Below are 10,218 nucleotides of genomic sequence, written 5' to 3'. Positions count from 1 at the left end.
TGCACGCCATAAAGTGAGCTGGTGTTTACATGCACCTCAAACATCTTACATTCACATATTTAAAACCAGAGCGAACAGAAGGCCGGAGATTTGTTTCGCCTCGGCTCTGGAACTCACTTCATAATCAGTGGCAAGAAGAGCAAAAAATACTCGGATAAACCATGAGATTCAGGGAGCTACTGTTTTTTTTTTTATCTTGCTATTTCTATATTTATGCATATTTCTCTGCTGGAATTGGGATCTTTTGATACATGTTGTGTCTGTACTCTGTAATCTGTGATCGTGCCAGACTTTCTTGACGAATATGACTGTTCTTATTATTTCCTGGTGTGTCATAATGAAGCTCATTTCATTCCCAGAATGCCGCTGTCAGTCCAGCTCTTGCCGCAAACCACTGACTGCTACAGCATGAAAAATAGGCCCAATGAGGTGTAGCAGGCATCAGCTCTTATTACAAAGTGGCGGGAGCTGGAGATCTGGAAACTCCTGCTGCTTCGCTTACCTGTGCTGGCCGCCACCCGCATGCGTCTCTTTTTCCGTGACCATAGGCGAGTTTGAATTTTAAACGTCAAAGGAACTGAAGCGGATCCGGGTGTCACATTCTTGCCATGTCTGGTGAAGATTTAAACCATGGACATGCAGCCGAAAGCCTCTGATCATGGGGGTTTAAAATAACACAACAAACACGGTGACACACAAGATGAAAAGTATTCCGAAAGCTCCTTTGACCTCTGACCTTCCAAGTCATATTATCATTTGTCAAAATCCGTCAGGACGTCACACCGTGATTCTTGATGGCGGATATTATCTCAGCGGCAGAACTCATACTGTACACTGTGGGATCACACGCACATTTTAATATTACCAGCCACTCACAGATAATTACGCACCACAAATCAAGTAGAGGCTTAGTCATGAATTACACAGCAACCTAAAACCAGAGCATGACATGGCAGGTTCTGTTCCGAGTCCAGTTTCATTTTTTGTTAATACCCTAGAAATTCATTCACACTGTTGATTTCAACTGTTAGTGCTTTTGCATTTCACATTTATATCAAACAAAGATCAATGATGACGAGCCAATCAATTGGATCTTAAGCCCAGGATTCTGTGAGGATTTATTCTTCGCCACATGGCTCCGACCATTTGGCAGGACCAAGGCAGGTGCTGAAAGGCTTGAAAGGGCTAAAAATACATGGTGAGAAGACCCATGCAGACACTGTAAATATAATAAATTATTTCTTGTACACTTTTATTTTATATCTTAAAAAAAAAAAAGAAGAATATCACTTGTACATGTGCTTTTTAATATCATATTTTTTGCTTGCACAAGCAGGAACACATATTATCTGGACCCCTATATTTGTTACTGATATGCAATTAAATTTTCTTCAGCCTCTATTTTGGGGTCCAGGAAAGACGTGTCCGGTGCCATCGTGTCTTGGTGCTTCATGGACAGCATCTGTAGGTCACCGGAGGAGACCAGAGAGCTGGACAGTGGAGCAGATAAGGCAGATGAAGCCTTCAGGTAACACAACAAAAAGAAATAAAAAAAAAGATCTTCTCCGAGATCTTCTCAGGAGTTAGAAACAAGATCTCGCATCTCCCTGCCCTTCGCGTCCCATATATAGTCATATAAACAGCCGAACTTCTACCAGCAGCGAATCGCCATCCGGCTCCATGCAAAAAAAAAAAAAAAAAAAAAAGTCGAGTCCCATCCAAAAAAGTATTGGATGTCCGATGGAATTCCGCGACGGTCCCCCTACATATTTGTCGGGGGGGGACGAGGTCTGTCGGCGGCCGCAGTCCGGGACAGACGCGCTCCACGTTGCTTCACTCGGACCCCGCGGAGAGACACCAGCAGCCATGGATGCCATCAAGAAGAAGATGCAGATGCTGAAGCTCGACAAGGAGAACGCGCTGGACCGAGCCGAGCAGGCGGAGGGCGGACAAGAAGTCGGCCGAGGACCGGAGCAAGCAGGTCTGCAATATTCATGTTGTCCCCCCCCTAGATTTACATGTGGATTCTGTGATGTTCCCGTTATTCCCATTATTCCCATGGAATTCTGCTACTTGTTTTTCCCCCCTATATTTTACATGTGGATTCTGTGACGTTCCCGTTATTCCCATTATTCCCATGGAATTCTGCTACCTGTTTTCACCCCCTATATTTTACATGTGGATGCTGTGACGTTCCCGTTATTCCCATTATTCCCGCGGAATTCTGCTACCTGTTTTCAACCCCCTATATTTTACATGTGGATTCTGTGACGTTCCCGTTATTCCCATTATTCCCATGGAATTCTGCTACTTGTTTTTCCCCCTATATTTTACATGTGGATTCTGTGACGTTCCCGTTATTCCCATTATTCCCATGGAATTCTGCTACCTGTTTTCACCCCCTATATTTTACATGTGGATGCTGTGACGTTCCCGTTATTCCCATTATTCCCGCGGAATGCTGCTAATTGTGTGCTGTGTGACGTGTAGCTAGAGGATGAGTTGAGGGAGTTGGAAAAGCAGTTGCGTATTACCGAGGACCACAGGGATAAGGTCCTGGAGGAATTCCAAGGCGCCGAGGAGAAGCTGCTGGGCGCCGAGGAGGTCGTCACCAAGGTACTTTTTTACGGGTCCACTGTGCTAACTTCCTGTCTTCTTCTTCTTCTCCTCCCTTCCTTTTTCTGCCTCCTCCTGTCCTCCCCTATCCTTCACGCACCCTGTGCTTCCCGCCGGTCACCCCTACGAAATCACCGCTCGCACTCAAAAAAAAAAAACTAAAACCACCCAGCTTGATGACGACTTGGTAGGTCTTCAGAAGAAGCTGAAGGCCACCGAGGATGAGCTGGACAAGTACTCCGAGGCTCTTAAAGACGCCCAGGAGAAACTGGAAGTGGCCGAGACGAAAGCCGCTGACGTAAGTAGGAAGGGCCAGCACACGAAAGCCACCATTCCTGCAAAGCACTGCTTTCCTCACACTCACTGGACCTTTCTTTTAAAAAGATCACACGTTTGTCACTGTCACTTCATTTATTCCGCTGTATCATAGTGTGTCACCATGAAACCACTGACAATTACAGTTTATTAAGGCAGAGGACATGGATTTCCCGTTGTTTATGTAGAAGTGCATGGACTGAAGTCGCAGCCCTGAGAACAGAGCAGCCTGACAAATTTAGTCTTCCTTTATATGGTAAAGATTTGCGGAACTGTGGACCAGAAAACCAGCGTCTTAAGGCCTTCAGATTTCAGGTGTAGCCAGTTCAGTTATATTATATACCAGTTATATACCATATGCAGCAAACTTAGACATACATTAATGAATATATTTAATTGTCTAATATTAATTGTCTAATAATGACTCTCATCATAATTATATAACACAATTCATTTAGGGAGAGCATAAACTTATTGGGCCTACCCCTTTCTAGATTATGCTATCATATTTACATTAAAACAGCTACATAAATCATTTTTATTCCAATTATACTACACAGTTTTTATATTTTAGCATAAGAAATGACTATTTTTTTATTCACATTAATCACAGACGCAAAAATTCAAAATAGTGTGATAAATACATATATTCATTGGTGTGTAACATCAGTCAGAAAAGTTATACATGAGCGTGAATGGGTACAGTGGCGCCACCTACCGGAAACAGTGAGAGAATTACAACACCTTTATGACGTTGATAAAAAATGAAAAACGCGGGGTCTTTTGGTTTCTTTAATATTTTAGTCGTTTCATTGAACCCCGTGAATGTATTTAATGATTGTGTTTTATTAAATAAAGCGAAGGCGCAGTGTTTAAACTGGACCGGCAGAGGGCGCTAGCACATCGCTTGAATACGATGATAGAAGGTGAAATGCAGGGTGTGGCTTATTATCAATTTCGAATTTTGTGTTAAATACTAAAAACCCCACATCGTATATATATACGAACAACGAGAATCGGTACGACTCGGTAAAAAAATGCGCAGCGTTCCATTCCTGTGGTTTTTGGTTCGGTCTGGTAGGGCCAGGGGCCGTGAAAACATGGTTCTTCCGGTGCCGTGCGGGCGTCGCTGCGCGGCTGGGGCAGGTTCAGCTGCGTTCGTGTCGGCGTCTCGGCGCTCTTCCAGTCGTCCAACACCCCGGAGCTCCCCGAGCCTCGCGTCTTCTCACAATGGCCGGACTAACAATCCCTGGAGGCGGTGAAACGCAAAATAAAGTCCCTGCAGGAGCAGGCGGACGGTGCTGAGGAGAGAGCCGAGAAGCTGCAGCGGGAGCTGGAGCTGCAGAGGAAATCCAGAGAATCGGTGGGCGCCGCTTAAAACGCCGTAAATAATGCGCCTGTGGGCTTTCTGCGTTGGCCGCGTTTGGATTATTATTTTTTTTTAGTTATTTATTGGCCGTCAGCAATCCACCCACTCGTGTTGCTGCGTGTGCATCCTAAACGCTCCCAAAACACCGCCGGTAGTTTTCCTGCGTTTAATTTCTTTCTCGTATTTGTTCATTAATCTGAGTTTTTTTGTGGGGGTGGGGGGGGGGGGGGGGGGGGGGGGGGGGGGCGGGTTTATGGCCTCGCACGGCGGAAGCGTCGTTTTAAACTTCGTTCGCCTTATAAGGGCATTAAAGACGGCGCTCGGTTCGCGGTTCTTTTCTGCATCGCGTCGGGCTGCGATGGCCATTTGTTTGCGGTTTGTTTTCGAGGGCGTGGCTCCCGCGGATTTCCCGGGAAACGGATGATGGTGAGAGAGATGAAGATGATGACGGCTGTAAACTTTTAATATTATTTATTATAAATTTCCTGACTGGAAACGTCCATGAACCCCCATCACGCTGTGAAAAGAGGGGCTTTTCTGTGTGTTGTGGCCGTTCCCTGAAGTTCTTCCTCTCCGCTTTTAACCTGCAGGCTGAGGGCGATGTGGCTTCCCTCAACAGACGCATCCAGCTGGTTGAGGAGGAGCTGGACCGCGCCCAGGAGCGTCTGGCCACGGCTCTGCAGAAGCTGGAGGAGGCCGAGAAGCGGCGGACGAGAGTGAGAGGTGAGGAGCGCTGTCCCCCCACTTCCTCAGCCCCGGTGACAGAAGACCTCAGAACGTGACGCACGAACATGCAGGCGCGCTGTTTTAAGGGGGCGGAGGAGCTTGATAAGCGCGATTCACGGGGCGCACGGCCGCGTTTCCCCTCCTTTGTTTCCTCCACACACAGCGCTCTGTGCAGCACAGGCGGCAGTGATGCGCGCCGGACCTGGGTTCCAATTGAAAGCCGTCGCTTGGCTGCTGGAAGATGCCGTCAGGAAGTCGCATTGATCCGGCTCGGGTTGCGCTGCAGCAGGATAAAGATGTGCTCTTCTTAATATCCCCCCACCAGAGGAATGAAGGTTATTGAGAACCGAGCTCTGAAGGACGAGGAGAAGATGGAGCTGCAGGAGATCCAGCTGAAGGAGGCCAAACACATCGCTGAGGAGGCCGACCGCAAGTATGAGGAGGCACGTATCCCAGCGGCCTCCAGACACATATGATGTCGCGTAGTAAACATACCAGATGAACTGTGTTTATTTTACCGCGCTTCTCTCCTGATGGAATGGTGGTGTGACCGTGCTCTGCATGGTGCGTTTCAGGTAGCTCGTAAGCTGGTGATTGTTGAGGGTGAGCTGGAACGTACAGAGGAGCGCGCTGAGCTCTCCGAGAGGTAAGCGTGGCCCGCGCTCTACTCGACCCGTTAACTCGCATGGGACCCCGCCGCCGTTTAACACACCGGCGTGCTCGATGTTATTGTTGGGCCCGCTTTCATTTTGCACGTACCGTTAACTTGCATGTCTCCCTGTCCCTGAATGGCCATAACAAGACGGGTTCGGAGGGCCGAGGAGGAGCTCAGAGTTTTGGACCAGGCCACAAAGTCATTAAAAGCCACAGACGCACAGGTACTGCAGACTAACCCCCCCTTCCCCGTAGGAAGAAGGGCGCTTTCACACCCGCAGGCTTCAGTCGAGCTTAACTTCATTTCCCCGCCTGGTGAAGTTCCTTTAGTCCGCCGCTAAAAAATGCAGCGAGACCCACAAAAAGAGTTCCGTATGATTGAGTTGTCTTGTTTATGCGCCAGTGAATCGGCATGTCCCTACATTTTTCAAAAAGAGGGTTTTGCCAAAAGTGTTAAATGCATGTAATATAATAATAAAATCGCCAGGGCAACAATACACCCCCGATTTCACGCAGTCCACAACTGCAGATCTGCTTCCTGTATGTACTATTGTTGTTCCCGTGGCGATAAATCTCACCAATCAGTAGAAAGTTCTCGCATTATGTGAAGCGCCGCATTTCCAAAATGCGCCGAAAGCCCAAACCAAGAGGGAATTGTCAACTCGATGACCGATTCGGACCAAAGCAAACAAGCTAAGGTGTGAAGGCGCCCTCTAACCCGTGACGCTCACTGCTTGCTGCGCTGGTCCTCCTCTCGTCTTCAGCCGCCTGTAACGTAGCAGGAATGCTGCATGCACAGCGCGTTTGTGATGATGCATGCGTGCATGACTGTAAGACCTTTGTTTTCTGCCACATTCCTGCAGCGTTTTCGGGTATCTCTCTATTCCTCTGTTCTTATTCTGTTTCTTTCTACCTCTTCCCCTGAGCCACCTGATCTTTCTTATTACTCAATTTCTTCTTTTTTTTTTTTTTTTTTTTGTCTTCCTGGTCCTTCTCTCTTGTTGTCTCCTCTGCACCTCTCCCTGTATTAAAACGCCAGCAAATGCACTGAGCTTGAGGAAGAGTTGAAAACTGTGACCAACAACCTGAAGTCTCTGGAGGCCCAGGCTGAGAAGGTAGGTGTGTGTTGGGACCCTGGGAACTATAAACCCTGATGCGCTGTAGCCAGGACCTGGACGCATGCTTGATATGAATAAGGCAAACGATTCAGTGGAACTTCAGGCCACCGCAGACTCCCAGCATGTTTGGGAACGAGCTGAAGGCCATTTGTTTGAATCTATTGACGTTCCTCCCTGCGTTCTTCCCACAGTACTCTCAGAAGGAGGACAAATATGAGGAGGAGATCAAGGTCCTGACAGACAAGCTGAAGGAGGCGAGTTTTACAGCTCCCTATCCTACAACTGTGGAAGTTGTGTGTGTCCACAGGGATGAGATCGGTTTCCAGATATAACTGTATAACACAGTCCATAATGTAACACAATGGATATGATTTTTAAAGACTTTTTGATATTTTAAAAACACGAGGGTGGAAATACCTACATTGCAGCTCGTGTGTCTAGAATTTAGAAACAAGCTGCACTTTAAAAGTGTGCCAAAAGTTGTGTCTTCTGTTGAGTGACGGACTTCGGTGCTAAATTTCTCCATCCCAGGCTGAGACCCGTGCCGAGTTTGCTGAGAGATCAGTAGCTAAGCTTGAGAAGACCATTGATGACCTAGAAGGTATGACTCCGCCCTCCTCTCACATCGAGCGCCAGTGTAGTTACAGTCTGAACTCCACACGTTCAGCGAGATCTTTCCACAAATCTTATACATTTTCCTGTCTGCCATTTAAAAAATCAATAATACACGCTGCTTAAAGCCTCCTATCTGCATCACCAACATTTCCGCTCCTTTTTTTTCTTCTACGGTTCACATCTGCCAGGTTGAGGATTTTACTGCCCCGAGTGCATTTTCATAATTAAGGAGGTTCGCGTCGGTCAGGGTTCGGGAGAGTTGTCACCAGGAATCTCTAACAGAGACGTCAGTTTAATTACATCGCGTTCGCGAAGCCCCGGGTGACCAGGTTGCTCCGTCATCTGGTATTTCCTTGGTGGTCTTCAGGAATTTCGCATGGCCTCTCACACTTCTGCTTCCGTTCATGTTCCCCGATAGCCTTCTCTAATTTTTTTTTCCTCCTTTCCTCCTTCGATCCTGTTCTGTTCTGTTCTGGCCTGTCTGTCACCTGCTCATGATGACACCTGTCTGGCTGCTGGAATGGACTCTCCACCCCTTCAAACTTCATCAATTCCATCCCTGGCACCTTCTCTCTTTTCCGTCTCTTTCTCTCACCTCAAAACGCATCCTCGCCACAAACCCCCCCCCAGACGAGCTCTACGCGCAGAAACTCAAGTACAAGGCCATCAGCGAGGAGCTGGACCACGCCCTCAACGACATGACATCAATGTAAATCCACCCGCTGCGTGTCCGCTGTGCCTGTCCACCCACCCCTCCGCCCGCCATTCATGCCCTCATTACCTCGCCGGTTTCTCCGCACCCACAATCCTTCCTGCCATTTCTGTTTGCAAGTCACGTGACCTCCGAGCTCTGCCAGACCTTCATCGCGTCGCCATGTTGTTACCGCCTCTGGCTGGCTGGCGGTTTCCTCTTAATAACGAGGCCTGTGATGACTTCCTCTGTAGGCCAGACGAGTGCAGAGCCGGAGGCGCGTTTTGTTTAAACAAAATGCTGCAGAACTTTCTTCTCTCATCTGTTACTTTTTTCAAAATGGAAAAGTAATGACTCATGTTTGCAAATGGTTTTTTTTTTTTAACTCCTACATTTTCTGGATTTTGCTCTCCATCTGACCTTTTTTTTCTAACAATTTTGCATGTCGGTGTGATGAAGTGTTAGTGGAGGTCGTAGGCTGACAGGGCGGAGTCTTTACTTCCTGTCCCTCTGCGCGCCGTCATCTCTTTCTCGTACCCGCTGTACGGAGTACCGTTACTGCGGTCCCACTAACCCGACCTACGTCTGCTCAGAAGAGTGGCCCACACCGAGGCTCAGGCTGGTGACACTGGCACCATGTTTGGGTCTGGTGTTGCGGTGGACGTAAGTGGTGAAATGCCTATATGTTGATGTAGAAGGTACAGCACTCAATGATGCCCTTATGTCATTTAATTGGCTTAATTTGAGGCATCAGATATACTGATACAGAGTTGCTTTATACTGTAGGTGTGTGTGTGTGTTTGTGTGTGTGTGTGGTTGGGTGGGTTTACTTTCTGTCTTGAATGATGCCATTTAGCAAGGCCACTGTGGCATAATGACTTAGGTTTGCTCTGGTTAGGATCTGATAAGCGTGTGTGTGTGTGTGTGCAGTTACCTCCTCAAGTAGCCTCCTCCATCACACAATATCTGCTTCTTTTTTTTTCCCTGCGCAGATAAGTTGTTTATTCTTCGCCCCTTCAAAGACGTCACCCCCTCTTCCTCCTCCTTGGTTGAGCGGCATCTGTCCTGCCTTCTGTCGTCTTCCATTCCCCTCTCTATCTCTTTTTTGTTTTGTGTTTCCTGTCATCTTCTCTCCCTGCTTTTGCACATCATGTACAAAACCATTTGATTCCTTCTACATTGTGTATAAAGAAACGTTCCTTTTTCTTCCTTGTAAGTTTCCCCCCACGTTTCACTTTTTTTTTTCTTTATTCCATTTCTATGTGCTTTATTTATTTCATTGCCTATAATAAAACTGAGACGCCCGGCTATTTGATTATGGTTTCTTTTTTTTTGTCTGTGATAGTGGTGTGTGTGTGTGTGTGTGTGTGTGTGTGTGTGTTAATGCAACTATATTTGTTTTTTTATGAATTGACCACTTACTTGTGAGTTTGGGGGCTGGATTTAATTATGTATGAATACAACTACATTTGTAGGCATGAGGCAGAAGGTGGAGGTCTGTAGTTTCACACACCAGTGCCAGGTTATCATTATCACCACATCCAGTATCTTATTATACTTCAAGTATTATTTAGCTCAATATTTAAATGTCACTGTTATAGCAGTTAATTACAACATGGGAGGTATTGTGACCTTTCGGCTTGCGACTTGCGGTGTTTTTCAGTGTCACTTCTATCCCGTATTCAGACATGTTGTGGTTTAACACCAAAAGTTGGTGTTCCCCTTTTCAACATGTATTCTACATTCATTTCAATATTTTTTTTTCCACGTGGCTGGACGAGATCGTCTAGGAGGGAAAAACACTTTTAGGACAGTGGAACGTGTGAGCAGGGGCAGTTCTGGATTTGATTAAATTAAGCACTGAATGTCTGCAGGGTCCTGTTCTCATATTTTTGTGCTACTTGTTACTATTCACACAGAGAAAACATTTATCTTTTGTCCTTTATGTAGACTCTATGAAGTAGTGTCTCAAACGATTTATTAATAAAATCACACAAATATAGTCCTCTATTTCAAGTTCTTGATGAGAACATGGGGAGGCTTTGTCTCCATTGCTCTGATAAAAGGACGATCCCCGGCCTCGTAGCACTTGTACGGAGCAGGTATTGTATTAG

The 10,218-nt window shown here is 46.7% G+C and overlaps 1 pseudogene; it reads left to right on the top strand.

Moving 5' to 3' along the window:
- The first annotated feature begins 1,805 nt into the window (after positions 1-1,805).
- Positions 1,806-9,419, top strand: LOC114766908 (tropomyosin alpha-1 chain-like; annotated as a pseudogene).
- The last annotated feature ends 799 nt before the right edge of the window (positions 9,420-10,218 follow it).

Source organism: Denticeps clupeoides, chromosome 17, assembly GCF_900700375.1.
Source record: "Denticeps clupeoides chromosome 17, fDenClu1.1, whole genome shotgun sequence".
In the NCBI taxonomy this organism is placed as follows: Eukaryota; Metazoa; Chordata; class Actinopteri; order Clupeiformes; family Denticipitidae; genus Denticeps; species Denticeps clupeoides.
This window is presented reverse-complemented; position numbering and strand designations above follow the sequence as displayed.